At 50.4% G+C, this 14,326-nt stretch overlaps 1 protein-coding gene across 1 annotated transcript in view; it reads left to right on the forward strand.

Moving 5' to 3' along the window:
• Positions 1-13,023: 13,023 nt before the first annotated feature.
• The window catches only part of NACC2 (NACC family member 2), a 52,557-nt gene continuing 51,254 nt past the window's right edge, over positions 13,024-14,326 (forward strand). Inside the window, exon 1 of the mRNA XM_066332910.1 lies at positions 13,024-13,128. The gene's annotated coding sequence lies outside the window, so the exon portion shown is untranslated. The remainder of the gene's footprint in view (positions 13,129-14,326) is intronic.

The raw sequence follows: 14,326 nt of genomic DNA on the forward strand, positions 1-14,326 counted from the left end.
GAACTTGAAGGGGAAGGAAGGTTCTGAGAGAGAGGAGGATTCAGGCAAGGGTGGATGTGTTTTCACTTTCAGTTAAACAGCTTTTGTCACCTCCTGGGGAAGAACTTGTTTGCCCCGTTCCTAGAGGGAGCTTTGGAGCCAAGTTTTGTGCCAATTCATAGCTGCAAATCTCAAAAAGTCACTGTGAAGAGACTGCAGAAGAAACCAGCCCCTGACCTGCCTAAAGGCTCACTGCAATTCTGCCCAGGGTTCTGCTGCATCACTGACTTGGTTGCCCTCTCTCCTGGGGAGGTAGGAGACAGTCTTTACTTGCAGTTGTGGAGAACAGCACAGCACATTTCCCTTCAGGAACAGCTTTGGCTGTTCTGGAGCCTCCAGCACACACAGATAGAACGCTGTTCCAGCGAACACGTTGCTGGAAAATATGAAGCCTTGTTATCTTTCTGCGTTTTTATTTAGCCAAACAAGGTTTCCATAGCTCCTGGACAGCTCTGCTGCTGGGGGAAAGGAAAAAAAAATAAAAAAACCCACCCTGTCATTTCTTCACCTGCCAACTCTCTGCACTAATTTTGTCTCCCTGCTTCAAAGCGCTCGTCGTGCCCAGAAAACGTCAGTTCAAAGCGAAGTTTTGTCCAGTAATGAGCCAGTGAAAATTGTTTGGTGTAAGATCTCCTTGTGCAGCTCTCAGAGCTGTGCTGGGGTGGGAGCAGGGCTGGGCAGTGGGGTCTGCTCCGAGCTCTCTGCTCAGGAGGCTGCTGTTCCACAGGAGCAGCTTGAAGGGAACAGATGAAAGGAGCATCCCTGCATCACCCCAAGCCATAAATTCATCTGCTGAGGGGGAAAAAACCAAAAACCTGACCTCATCCCTTGCACAAGGGCAGCAGGAACAGGATGCTTCTCTGTGCTGATGCCTGTTGGGGTCTGCAGAGCCTCTTGCCCCACTGACCTCCACCCCACAGCACCCTGGCTGCCCAGAGCGTGCTCCCAAAACGTGGGATGTTCCCTGGGCTGGGGAAGTGTGTGAAAGGCAGTGGCTGCTGCCAGGGCCCAGCCTTGTGACAGGCCCTGCAAGGGCCACATCCTGACCTTGGATGCACAAGACTGTAGTAAATCAGTGCCTCTAATGCAACCAAAAGCCAAGTTTTTCCCTGCAAGGAAAACACTGTATGTAACACCAAGAGACAAATACCAAAGTCCTTAGCTGGTTCTTGAGAAAAAAGAAATAAATCTCCCATTGGCCCTGGTGAGAGTTTTGCCTGAGTAAGGACATCCAGATTATGCATGCTAATTAAATGAACGACCCATCCCTTCAGAGTCTGCTCTCTGCTGGGAATTCCCCTCTGAGTAACTTGCTCCCAGTGAGGAAAGGAGTTGCATGAAAAATTTCCCAGATGGTGAATCTGTTAGAGAAAATCACAATCTGTTTGTGGCTTTTTCAAACAAAAAAGAGCACAGGAGACGCTGAGGAATAAATTTGTTGTTGCAAACCATTTGCTCGGTAATGGGGAGAATTTAGATGGGCAAAGAGGGGCTTTTTTTTGGCCTTTTTTTTTTTTCCAGAGGAGTCTTATCTCCCTGCCTCGAAAAATGAGCAGCAGTTAAAAAAAAAAAAAAAAAAAATCAAAAATCCCAGCGATGTATATATTTGAAAAGCCCAACGCGGTTACTTTAATGCTGCCTGCTCGTTGATTCTGACATCAAGAGCGTCTGAAGCCGCCGGGGGGACAGCGGCCTCGTCCATGCAAAGCTCCCAAGGAACAATCGCTGCTGTGTGCGGCACAAAGGGGCCGTTTCACAGCGCCGTGTCCCGCTGGGTGCCCTGCCAGCATCCCCGGGCACAGGGACCCGCTCAGCCCCGGCCTCCAAACCAACCGCGGGCAGTGCCGGGGGCTCGGGGAGCACCGCGGTGATGGGCACCGAGGCAAGGCAGGATGCCTAGAAGGAAAATTTGGGGTGCCAGGTTGTGCCCCAGGAGCTGCGGGTCGCTCTGAGATGGGACAACATCCAGGGAAAGGGACTGGCACTGGGGACACTGGGGAGGAGTCGGATCTGTCAGAGCATCCCTGCCCGCATCACCCTGCGGCTGCTGCCCCACTGCTGCTGCCTGGCCACGTTTCACTTCCAATCTGAATTTCATAAAAAAAAAAAAAGCTCCGAGCCAAGAGAAATCCTTCCAAGTTTGTCTTTTTTTTTTTCTCTATTTTTTTTCTCTCTTCCCTCTCGTTTAAACTTCAAATGAGCACTGCTTAATAGTTTCTTGGAAAGGCGTTTGCTTGCAGTTCTGTGCGATGTAGGCACTGTTACTTCCTCCTTTCTCCATACGAGGCTGACTGCAAAGTGTCTGGTGGCAAACATGAAACCAGCGTTGTGCAACGGGGCTGGGGATGCGGGGAGAGAGGCGGGGAGCAGCACAGGCGGTGGGAAAGGGCCAGGATTTTCACTGTGCAGCTTTCCCAGCCGGACTGATGGGGAGTTCTCGTGCATACATTGCTTCCATCAGCCCTTTTAATAACACCGGGAGTGCTGGGAATTACATAACCGCACGGTGTCTGCGTTTTGCTGGGTTGTTGAGGAGAGATTGATGTGCCTTTGGGACTTGCTGAGCCTCAAGGACTGAGGGTCCAGCACGAGGCACGACAGGGACCTGCCCAGAGCTCTGTGCTCCAGCCTTTCCTTGCAAACCGAGTTGGTGGTGCTGATTTGCCAGCAAATTTCCTATTTACTGTTCACCAGAGCATCAGTTGTGACAAATAGACAGAAGAAGGCAGCATTTCACTGAAAGCATTTTATGTACTGATTAAGACACTGTACAAAGAGCTCCTCTGGGTACACGGGGAGTCTGGGTTGCAAAGTCTCTATTGCAGCGTTTGGGGGGGAGCTGCTGTCGAGGCTTTGCAGGTCAAAAAAACGCCCCCAAATTGATGCATTTCTGCACTCTGGCTGCCCAGAGCCAGGGGAATGCACTGAGTGCTGTTCGCAGGAGCTCAGGGGTGGTTTCTACAGAGATTGATCGTTCCAGTCGTGCCCGTGCTCACACGTGGTGAACGCCCTGGGGAAGGGCTGGGTGCAGGGGGAAAAGCACAGGATCATTTTTCTGATCACTAACGACGTGATAGCGATGTGCTACAGTAAGGACAGGGAGATTTCGTGCTTCAAGGACTGTAGCTGCTCCCAGAGAGGGCAGGAGAGGGCTGGTGCTGCTGGGAACGGTGGCCATGCAGGGAAGGGAGAAGAGGATTTTTGGTTCTCTTCCTTTAAACATCAAGCACCAAAGAAGCAAGGCCCGAACCCTTGGTTATAACTCTGTGTAAATGTCTAATTCTGCTGCAATCAATGGCAAACTCTCAGCACTTTCAGCAAGGTCAGGGTTTCACCTTGTTTCCTCTCGAACAAGCCTGCCTCTTCTCGGGGAAATAAATAAACCAGTCGAAAGCAAAGCCCAGAAGGTCAAGTTGCAACACTCAAACCTACAGAAGATGTACATTGTTTGTGTCCTGTGTCACACAAGAAATATGAGGCCAAACCCTGAATTCCCTCAGTTCAGGCTGCTGCTGTGGGATTTTTCCCAGGCTGGCTCTGCTGGAATTCCTGGATTGCTGCTCCTTTCTGGCTGCTGCAAGGGAGCAGCCCATGGATGGGAGGAAGGTAAAATTGCTTTTCCAATGTCAAGGGCAGGCACAGGAAGGCTGAATTCAGCCCAAGTGTACAAACTGCACCTCCCTGAGGGTTCAAAAGCCCCCAGCATGACAAGAGAGTGGTTTGGAGAAACCACCCCACTCCTGTAGGTCCTGCTGGGCCAAGGCCGCCAACACCCACGGCTTGAGCTCCACGTTGGTGACAGAGTGCAGTGAGGCCACTGAGGACAGAGATGAGGTTTGTTCAGGAGGAATTTCCTCACAGAAAGGATGGTGAAACATCAGAAGGAGCTGCCCAGGGGGCTGATGGTGTCCCCAGCCCTGGAGGTGTCCAAGGAAGGGCTGGATGTGGCACTCAGGGTGACAAAGTGAGGATCAGTCACAGGCTGGACTCGATGGGCTGGAAGGGCTTTCCCAGCTTCTGGGATTCTGTCATTCTGCTCACAGCATGCCCATGACCTTGAGCATCTTTGCCATCCTTCCAGCACATGATTCGGGGGAGAAAGCAGCTACGGGGGCGGCGGCACAAGGATCGAAACGTTTGTTCAGCAATCGCTGCAGAAAAGCAAAGAAAAAAAAAAAAAAACAACCACAAACTCGCTTCAATCCGCAGAGATGCCAACTGAAATTTTTTTTGTTTTGTTTTGGTGCTTTGGAGGCCGGCCAAAAGCGGGATGTTGTGAAGTCTTCGGCAGCTACTGCCTGCTTGTTCCATACCAAGCATAACTCGGGCTGTATTTTTATCGGCAAACTCGGTCCCACGCACGGCGATGTGCGAACGGGAGCCGGGGCTGCGCTCCCGGGCCACGGCGGGGCAGAGCCCGGCCCCTCCCGCAGCCAGGACATGCCTTCCCAAGGTTATCCCAATTCCCTGCGGGCTCCAGGAGGAGCAGCCGTCCGAAAAAAAAAAAAAAAAAAAAAATAGGGGGGTAGAAAAAGTAGCTCTGGTTCTATAAAGGTCTCTGCTCCTTGGTCCCGGCTGCACCTCCGCATTTTTGGAGATTTGGGAATTTTGGGGATGGATTTTGCAGGGAATTTTGGGGATGGCTTTTTGCGGGGAATTTCGGGGATGGATTTTTGCAGGGAATTTCGGGGGCAGCTTTTTGCAGGGAATTTTGGGGATAGCTCTTTGCAGCGAATGGCTTTTTGCAGGGAATTTCGAGGATGGCTCCTTGCAGGGAATTTCGGGGATGGATTTTGCAGGGAATTTCGGGGATGGATTTTGCAGGGAATTTCGGGGATGGCTCCTTGCAGCGAATGGCTTTTTGCAGGGAATTTTGGGGATGGCTTTTTTTTTTTTTTTTTTTTTTTTTTTGTGCATTTCACGCGGGGCCGAGGCGGATTGTGCTTTGTCAGCACAAGGGCCTGTTCTCTGCCTTGCACAACAGATCGCCGCTGGGTATAAATAGCCTTTCGTGCCTGTCACCTCGGTGACTTTAATGACGATGCCCTGATTTATCCCGGCTTCCAGAGGATGCTTCAGGTGTGTGCTCTCCCCCCTCCCGGCACCGAAGGGGCATTTAAATGACGCGCCTGTTTAAGAAGCTCTAAGCAGCGGCACTCTAAGCCCGGGGTTTGAGCGTTTTCCAAAGCTGGGATGGCACGAGGGGGAGAGCCGAGGCTGTTGTCGCTGTTTAAGCGCTACAACTGTTGCCTTCACAAAGGATCAGCTCTCCGAACGGGGAGACATCTTAAGAATGTCTGACAAATATATGTACATTCGGGGACCGCGAGCCTCGCAGCCGCAGGCGGATGAAGGGAATTGAACATGACAGAGGCGCACGGGGGGATTGAGCCGGTGCTTTACCTGCCTCCAACCAGCCCCCGGCATCTCTGGGGTGGGATGGAGGGGCAGAGGAGGAAACGGGGGCTCTCTCCGGTCCCTCCCGTCCCTTTGTCCAGCTCCACATCTCGCTCACATTGCTGTTTCTCATGTCACAGCCTGGGATCAGCGAGGGTTATCAACATCTGATTTATCTCAGAGCGTTGCAGGGTCCCGGTGTGGGTGACAGGAGATCCTTGGTGACCGGGTGGCCCAGGCCATCCCTTAGCCCTTTGCCTTGCCTGTGCCCTGGTTGTCCCTTTGTCCCCAAGAAAGGCCCCCGAGGTGACTATGGATGCCTTTTTCAACGCTCATCGTCACGTTATCCATCAGATACATATTTACAATCATTCATTAAATTAGGATGTACGTTTCATTCTTCTTTCTTAGAATATTAATGCCTACTCCTGGCTGAAATGCCATATGAATATTCATTAAAAAATCAATCAATTCCTTTGCCAGGAATGATGTCATTTGAGCAATAACTGAAGCAGTAATCGAGCATGCTATGAAAAAACGATGAATGCCATCAGATCTAATGTTTATTGAACTCCGTGTGGGTAAATCACAGCAGGTTTTTTCCCAGGCTTTTGTGTTCAGTCACTGGTGCTCCAGTTCCTCCTCCTGCCCCGTGCCAGGAGCCCAGCCCAGCCCCAGCAGGAGCAGCTCAGAGCAGGTGGGAGACATCCCACAGGGATGGATGGGTCTGGGGGCAGGACAGGACATCATCACATCCCTGCCCAGCTCCTCGTGAAGAGAGGCTTAGAAATTTGTCTTACAACAATGGGAAACAAAAGCTCCCAAAATAGTTGTGGGAAACCTGGAAAATTAATCAGCTGAAGGCTTCTTTCCAATAGATCTTTGGCTGGCAAAGCTCTCTCCTCTCTCTTGGAGTGTTGTCCTGGGTGGGCTGAAGCTGTGGCTTTCCTTGGGGTGCCCTCTCTGCTCTCAAGGTGCAGCTACCCAGGGCAAACACAGAATAAAGGGTAACAATAGGCTTCAGGAGGGATCGTTGTTACTGTAAATTTTCTCAGATCGAGACTTCCTCAACAATAGCAAAGGAGCTGTGCCAATGCACAGCCCCACCGCAGCTCCCGTGATAAGATCACACCCGACTTCTGTGGGAAATATGAAGAGATTTGGCTGAACTTCAGCACCAAGAGTCACAATAAAAAATCCAGACCACCCCGTGTCCAGCAGCAATATTTCAGGAGACACCTGGGCTGCTCCATGCCTGGTCCTCTGTCAGTGATCAGGACAGGAGCCCAGCTTTGCTGGTTTTGCTCTCCAAGAGCTGCCAGGAGCAAGGAAAACCCTCCCTGTGGGTGTCAGCCCATTTCCAGCGGGGGCAGAGCCGCTCCTGCCCGTGACACCGGATCCTGGGCTCCCAGAGGAGCAGGAGGAGGAGGAGCAGGAGCCAAGGTTACCTGCTCCCACCCCCAGCACTGCAGCACCGACTCGTGAATCAGGCTCTGACAGCGCTGACTTGCTGCATCAGTCACATCACAGACACTTCAACCCAAAATATTCCTCTCCAGAAAGGAAGGGGAAACACAGACCGATTATGCCAGTCTCATTTACATGCTTAGCTCAGAAAAATCAAACGCTTGACTCCGTCTCTGGCAGTTCCATGCTCTCATCCAGGGTATCATCCTCTCCTGCAGAGCAGACACGTGGCCACCTGCTCCCCTTTCCACCTGGCCGGGGTTATTTGCCCTCCAAGGGTGACCTGAGCAGCTTGGTTTAAAGGCAGCTCGCTTGTGTTTCCACATCAGAAATGGTGAGGGGTGTAAGAGGATCTGGAGGGAGAGCCTCAGCACCATTTACTGGCTCAGCTGAGTGGTCAGCTTTAAATGAATCAAAACTGTGAACCAAGAAGGACTTGGGAAAAAGTGATGGTTGTAGCAAAGAAATGAGCCACACTCTGTGAGAGGCCTGAGAGACTCTGCATGGATTTGGGTTGAGATACACCATGAGGTGCTGCTCAGTGTCCCCAAATCCCCCAGACTGGCCACAGACACCCCTCCACATTACAGGGGTGCCCAGGGAGCAGCTTTACCTCCTCTGCCAGACCCAAAAGAGAAGCTCCTTTCCAATATTCCAAACTCTTTGAAGCAAACCCTGACTCCAGGGCAAAGCTGCAGCAGCAGTGAGTCCCTTGGAGAGCTGCCTCAGCCTCCCAGGGCTCCCGGATCCGGCACCAAGGGGATGTCTGCTCCCACAGCCAAGTGTCAGATGGTTCATCTGGGGAGCAGAAATCATGGGCAGAGCTCAGAGACAGAGCAAAGCAGCCAGAGCAAGGCTGGTGGTGTCCCGTGAATCGCGCCAGCTCGACTTAAATACCATTTCTGAGCTTTGGAGGCAATTAAATATCAGCATCATTAACCAGACGAGGTTCCATCCACCAGCACGTTGAGTCTTTAAGATGAAAGCAGATACTTTTATGGAAATTTGTCTTAATGCTGCTCCTGGGAAAAGAGTCTGCAGGCTGTGTCCAGGGAGGTCAGAGGCTCCCAGGCTGGCAGCCTCAGCTGAGCCAGGCTGGGAGTACCTGCCTCGAATCACCACAGCCAGAAAACACTTCCCAGGGCTGGGCTTTCTCTTCTCCCACTTGCACAGGCACCACACCATTATATAATAAATAATTACTAAAAGAGGCCAATGATACATGGTTTTCTGTTGTTGTCCTGCTCTCACCTCGGGGGACCCAGCTGGAAACAAGCAGTGCCTTGAGCTTCTGGAGCAATTCTCCCGGCAGGATCTGAAGGATTTCTCTATTTACTAACAAGCAAAGCCTTTTTACACACAGCCTTGTGCCAGTTTAGTCAGGACAATGCAGCTGCCTTGGAGACATCTCATTTCTGTTTGTTTTAACTTATTCCTAATCATTTTAATGTAAATCAAATAAGCCTGGCTGGAGTCAAAATAATCCACATCTGCACCGTGTCAGCTGCGTGGCACAGGGCGATGCTCGAGCCTTGTAAAGAACTCAGCGATTTATTCTGTTATTCATAAAAAATAACAGCTTTAACTTCACCCCATCCCTGGAAGTGTCCAAGGCCAGGTTGGAAAGGGCTCAGAGCCACCTGGGATAGTGGAAGGTGTCACTGCTTTGGATTGAGGGGGTCTTTAAAGTCCCTTCCAAACCATTCTGGAGTTCCACAGACATCTGATTCCCATTATCCCGTGAGTGCTGATGTGGGGAAGCCCTGCTCGGAGCAGTGAGGTGACACAGCCTGCCAGCACTGCTTCCCTCTCCTGCCTGACATCACAGGAGCTGCAGCCATCACACCCCTGCCAAAGCCTCAAGGAGAAAACCCCTCGGAGAAAAAAATGACAGAGCTGAACAGCACCAAAGACAACAAACTAGAGGCTTTCTCGGGGTAAGGAATCATCTCCCTGGGTGCTGTGGCTTTGGCTGAGCAAAGATTTCAGGGGCTTGCCCCAAAATGTGGTGTTGGCACCCCATCCCTCCTGCCAGGAATGGCCCTGGGGGATGTTCACTGTCCCAGCTGCAGTGGCAGGGACACCTCACAGGGTCATGGCCACGTTCAGGGAGCTCAATCCCCATCAAAATGCCAATTGTGAGCCCCGGGGGAGCTCTGGGGGCTGACTTGAAAACACTGCAGGGCTGGAATGAGACCCTCCCAGTGACCCAGGAGAGATTTACTGCAGCAGGGTTAGAGCTTTCCCAGTGAAATCCAGCAGGGCTCCCTGATGGGAGCAGAGAGAAACCCTGGAGCGGGGAGGAGGATGGAGATATCACAGCACAGGAGGCAGGGCCAGAAGATGAAGAAGTCCCAGGATGGCTGCAGGTTGTCATCAAACCTCTTTATCTCCATTTTTCCAGGAGGAAAGGTGGTGGAAGAGTTGCCTTCAGCCCCGAGTTGCTTTGCAAAGTGCTCTGTAGGATTGCTGCAGGATAAGGAGTTTCTCCCAGCAGACTTGTGAATTTTTGCATGCCTTCCCTTCCAGCATCCCTTCCAGCCTGGATCTGCACTGATGGGTGTTCAGGGTGATCCCCACCACCACAAAATGCTGGGAATCACTCCCAGCCATGTCCAGGGGCATTCCCAGCATCTCTGGGGGCAGGAAGATGAGAAAGTAAAGAAGGTCTTGTTCATTACCAAGTTTGCTGAAAAGTCACAAAATAAATCAGATATTGGTGCAGGGGTTGATGCTTTGCCATGGGCTGGTCCTCAGCCAGGCTGGCTCCCTCACCCAGACATCCAGAAATACACTTGGAAATCAAGCTGCAAAGTGTATTTTAGCCACCTTCAATGCCCTCAGAGCCCAGATTTTGGAGAAGGAACAAAATCCCTAAAGCTTTGTAGTGAAGAGCAAAAGTTCAGCCAAAGAGCTGCAGCCAGAAAGGGTTAAAGGGACTTGGGATGCTGCAGGATTGTTTCTTCTGCTTCACCAAACCACTGTTCAGATGGAGAGAGAAAAAAAAAAAAAAAGTTAGCTTTTCTCCTGCAAGAATGTAAATGTTGGGTATTTTATCAAGTGATTTCTTCAGCCCTCAAGCCATTCTTCAATTTGAAATGCTAGATTGAAAAAAAAATGCAGGCAAGAGAGAGAGAGAAAGAAAATATTTCCGCAGCCCAAGAACACTTTGCAGACATTATGGAAAATGTTGCCTGGTTTGTTTCCTCTACTCACTGAACCAATCTTTCGCATTAAAATCAGCAGAGTAGTAAATAAACATGTTTTCTCTAGCCCCGGAGCCATTCCGAGACATCAAATGGTACTTAAGAAATGTTTCTTTCTCCATCACAGAACATTTTTAAAATGTCCATGGCTGAGGGGAGGGAGGATGCTCCTGGACTGGAGCATTAACAGGCTCTTGCTGCCTCTCAAAGCTGGGGAGGCCCTGGGCCACTCACGGAGCTGGGATTTTTTTTCTCTCCTGTTGGAGCACTGCACGAAGAACTGGAGTTGTTTTCCAGCTCTGCAGCTCTCCGTGGATGTGGCTGGATTTCCTGAGATGCTCAGAGAGGTGCTGGGGCACCCCAAACCCCACATCCCTGTGCTGAGGCAGAGCACGGAGGCGCTCAGTGCAGCACCTTGGGACAACAGGAGTGCCCTGAGTGGTGTCCCCACGGGCTCTGAGGTGGGCTGTGGTGCTCAGCGAGGGACAAGGGGACAGTCCTGGTCACCCCACAGGGATGTTTGTCCCCAAGGAGCAGTGCTGTAGCCCCAGGAGGTGGTTTGGGACATCTCCTGTGCCAGGAAAACTCTTGCAGGAGATATTTCTCATATTTCACCTTTCCTTGTGCCAGGTGGATCCAACCTGGCCTGGGACAATTTTCAGGGATGAGGCAGGACAGGGGGACCTGTCACCCCACAGAGATGTTTGTCCCCAAGGAGCAGTGCTGTAGCCCCAGGAGGTGGTTTGGGACATCTCCTATGCCAGGAAAACTCTTGCAGGAGATATTTCTCATATTTCACCTTTCCCTGTGCCAGGTGGATCCAATGTGGCCTGGGACACTTCCAGGGATGGGGCAGCCAAAGCTTCTCTGGATAGCCAGAGCCTCTTCACCCTCACAAGGAAGAATTTCCTCTCAAAATCCCTTCCAACCCTGCCCTCTCTCAGCTGGAAGCCATTCCCTCTTTTCCTATCACTTCTTCCTGCTGAACTGATGTTGAGATGTTTCAGTGCAACCCAAGGAAGGGGAACTGGGATTGTCACACTGGAAGGGTTGTACGACTGCTCTGCCTCACAACGAGGTTTGGGGACAGATTTCTCATGCATCATTTCTAAAAAAAAAAAAAAAAAAAATTAAAAAAAAAAATCCCAAATTTATCTTGAGCAGAAAAGCAAATGTGTTTGTCCTGACCTGACACTGTTTTTTAAAGTGTCAAGTGCTAATGAAATTCCTCAGCCTTGAGCAGCTCTAGGCATTCAATGCTGATTTTTAAAATATGGGGGATATTTTGCTGCAGATTTTTCCGGCAGCCTCGAAATGATGAATGTTCACGGGTGCGAGAGGAAAGAAACTTCCAGATTCAAAGAAGTTCTGACATAATCTCGCATGCAAAGCAGACAGCAAGAGGCTCCTGCTTTAAAGAGGTTTTTTGTTACTCCTTTGAAATTCCTTTAGCAGACGTAGGGCCAACGCTGCACACTTTCATCATGCAAATTTGCTGATTTTAATATTTTGGGCTTAGGGAGCCAACAAAGCAAAAGGACTTTTTTTTTTTTTAATTTTTTTTTTTTAGGCGACAGGATGAAATTTGGAATGGAAATGTGCCCATGAGGCTCGAGCAGTCCCACCTCAGATTACTCTGCTTTTTGTGATGCTTTAAAGGCTTTTTTTGCAGGAGGAGGGTGTTGAAGAGGGGCAGCCCTGGAGCTGTGGGTCAATCTGAGCTTGGATTAAAAATAAATGACAGGAATGAGATTGAATGGGAAAAAAAAAATTAAATGAAGTGAAAAATAAAAAGAAAAAAAAATTATCAGGTTAAAAAAAAAAAAAAAAGAAATGAAAAGGAAATCAGGAAGGAAATAATGAAATGAAAGAGAAGAGAAAAATAAAATTAAATAAAGTATTAACAGATGAAATAAATGGAACTAAAAGAACTGAAAGAGGAAAAGGGAATTAAAACTATAAGGAAAAGAAAAAGAAAAGAAAAGAGATGAACTATTGAGCAGTAATAAAATGAAACAAAACCAAAATTGACTAAAATAAAGATAAAATAAAATAGACAAAAGTAAAAAAAAGCACACTAAAATTTAATAAAGTATAAAATAAATAAATAAATAATATAAAAAAAATTAAATAAAATAAAATTTAAAATAGAATAGAATAGAATAGAATAAAACTAAAAAGAAATGGAATGGAAATAAAATACAATAAAAATAAAAAAGAAATGGAATGGAATGGAATGGAATGGAATGGAATGGAATAGAAAAAAGAAATGAAACTAAATTAAATGAAGTAGAATAGAATAGAATAAAAATAAAAAAGGAATTAAATTAAAATAAATGAAGTAAAATAAAAAGAAATAAAATAAAATAGAATAAAAAAAGAAATAAAAGAAAAAGAAATAAAAAGAAATAAAAAGAAATAAAAGAAAAAGAAATAAAAAGAAATAAAAAGAAATAAAATAAAGAAAAAGAAATAAAAAGAAAAAGAAATAAAAAGAAATAAAAAGAAATAAAAAGAAATAAAATAAAATGAAATAAAATAAAATGAAATAAAATAAAATAAAACAAAAATAAAATAAAAATAAATAAATTAAAATAAAATAAAAATAAAAATAAAATAAACCCAAACAAAACTAAGTCAGCAGAGCCCCCCCCGAGGCGAAGCAGCGGCCGCAGCCCCGCGGTTCCCGCTCCGGGCCGTGCCCGCCCCTCCCGGTGCCGGTGCCGGTGCCGGTGCCCGGGGCTGTTCGGGGCTGTCGGTGGCCGGTGCCGCCCCCGGCTCCTCCCGCGGCCGCCCCGGGCCCGGTGCCGCCCCCCGCCGCCGCCCCCGCCCCGCGGGCGGCCCTGGCGCCGAGGCGCTGCCGGTGCCGGTCCCGCCGGGCCGGTCTGTGCGGCGGCTGCCGGCGCTGCTGGGCGAGGTCAGGGAAAGTCCATGTGAGGAGCGGCTGGAATCACTTCCTGCCGCCGCCCGGCCCCGCCGCGTCAGGCCCAGGGCAGCCTCGGGGGCCGGCGCCCCGCAGGTGAGCGCAGCGCCGGGAGCCCGGCCCGGCCGCGACCCCCGGCCCGCCTCCGGACGGCGGCCGGGACAGCGCCGAGCCCGCCGCGGGCCCGGGCCGCGCTCAGGGGGGACGCGCACATCCCCAGCGTCCGGCCCGGGCGGGGAAGGGGAAAAGGGGATCCGCCGCGGCTGTGCCCCCCGTGGGGAGCGGGGTTTGGGGGGTCCCCGCGCTCCTGCGGCGCCGTGGGGATCGGGGCTGTGAGGGGACCCCCTCGGGGCGCCGTGGGGCTGGAGGGCGCGCTGAGGGGATCCGTGCGGCGCGGACTCGGACTTTCCGCTCCCCCAGGGGAGGGGAGCGCTGCCCAAAAGGGAGAAGAGATTGAAATCCAAAAGGCGGCCGAAGGGTGAGGTTGGGGGTTTGGGGATGGGTCTGGGAGCCGTGGGGTGGCGGGGGCCCGGCGGGTGCCCCTCTGTGCCGGCGGTGTGAGCACCGGGGATGGGAGCTGGGCTGGCCTGGGGCACCGCCGGCGCTCCGCTGCCCGCCGCAGCCTGCGGTAGTTACAGCGCTTCAAGGACTTCTCCAAACATCTTCCCTGCCCTAGGAAAACCCAACGGCAGCGGTACATCGCGTGCTGCTCCGCCGGCGAAGTGCAGGATCACTTCCAGCCAAGTCTCCATTACCCGCCGGCTCATTAATTTGAATATTCCTTTTTTTTTTTTTTTTTTTTTTTCTTCCTCTCCCCTCCTCCTTTCCGGAGGCATTTGCGAGCCTTGTGGGCAGCTTGATGTGCTCGCTGCCTGCCAAGTGTTTTTTTGCCTCTCGCCCTGCGTAATTGAGGGGCTGGCGTGCCGGCTCACCTTCTCCAGCTGAAATATTAAACAGCAGGAGAAGCTGGGATCGGTAAACAAACCGGGATGATTGCTGCTGCTGCTCCGTGGGGACACTGCCCAGTGGGGTCCTTGGGAGAACCAGGGCTGCTCCAAAGTGCAGCATCCCTAGCACGCCTCACCCCAAATTTCTCTGCCGGATTCACAGCCTGCTCCGAAATTCTGAGAGCTTTTTAACTAAAAAGAGCAAAACTGAGCTGTTCCTTGTGGCCTGACTTGCTGGGGTTTGCCCGCTGTAAGGCTGTGACCCCAAGGTGAGGATGATGGAGGTGAGAATGCCTGGGTTTGAAGTAAGCGGCACGTATAAAAAAATTAGGGGGTCTCATCCTCTC

The sequence above is a fragment of the Sylvia atricapilla genome, chromosome 19 (assembly GCF_009819655.1).
Source record: "Sylvia atricapilla isolate bSylAtr1 chromosome 19, bSylAtr1.pri, whole genome shotgun sequence".
Classification (NCBI taxonomy): Eukaryota; Metazoa; Chordata; class Aves; order Passeriformes; family Sylviidae; genus Sylvia; species Sylvia atricapilla.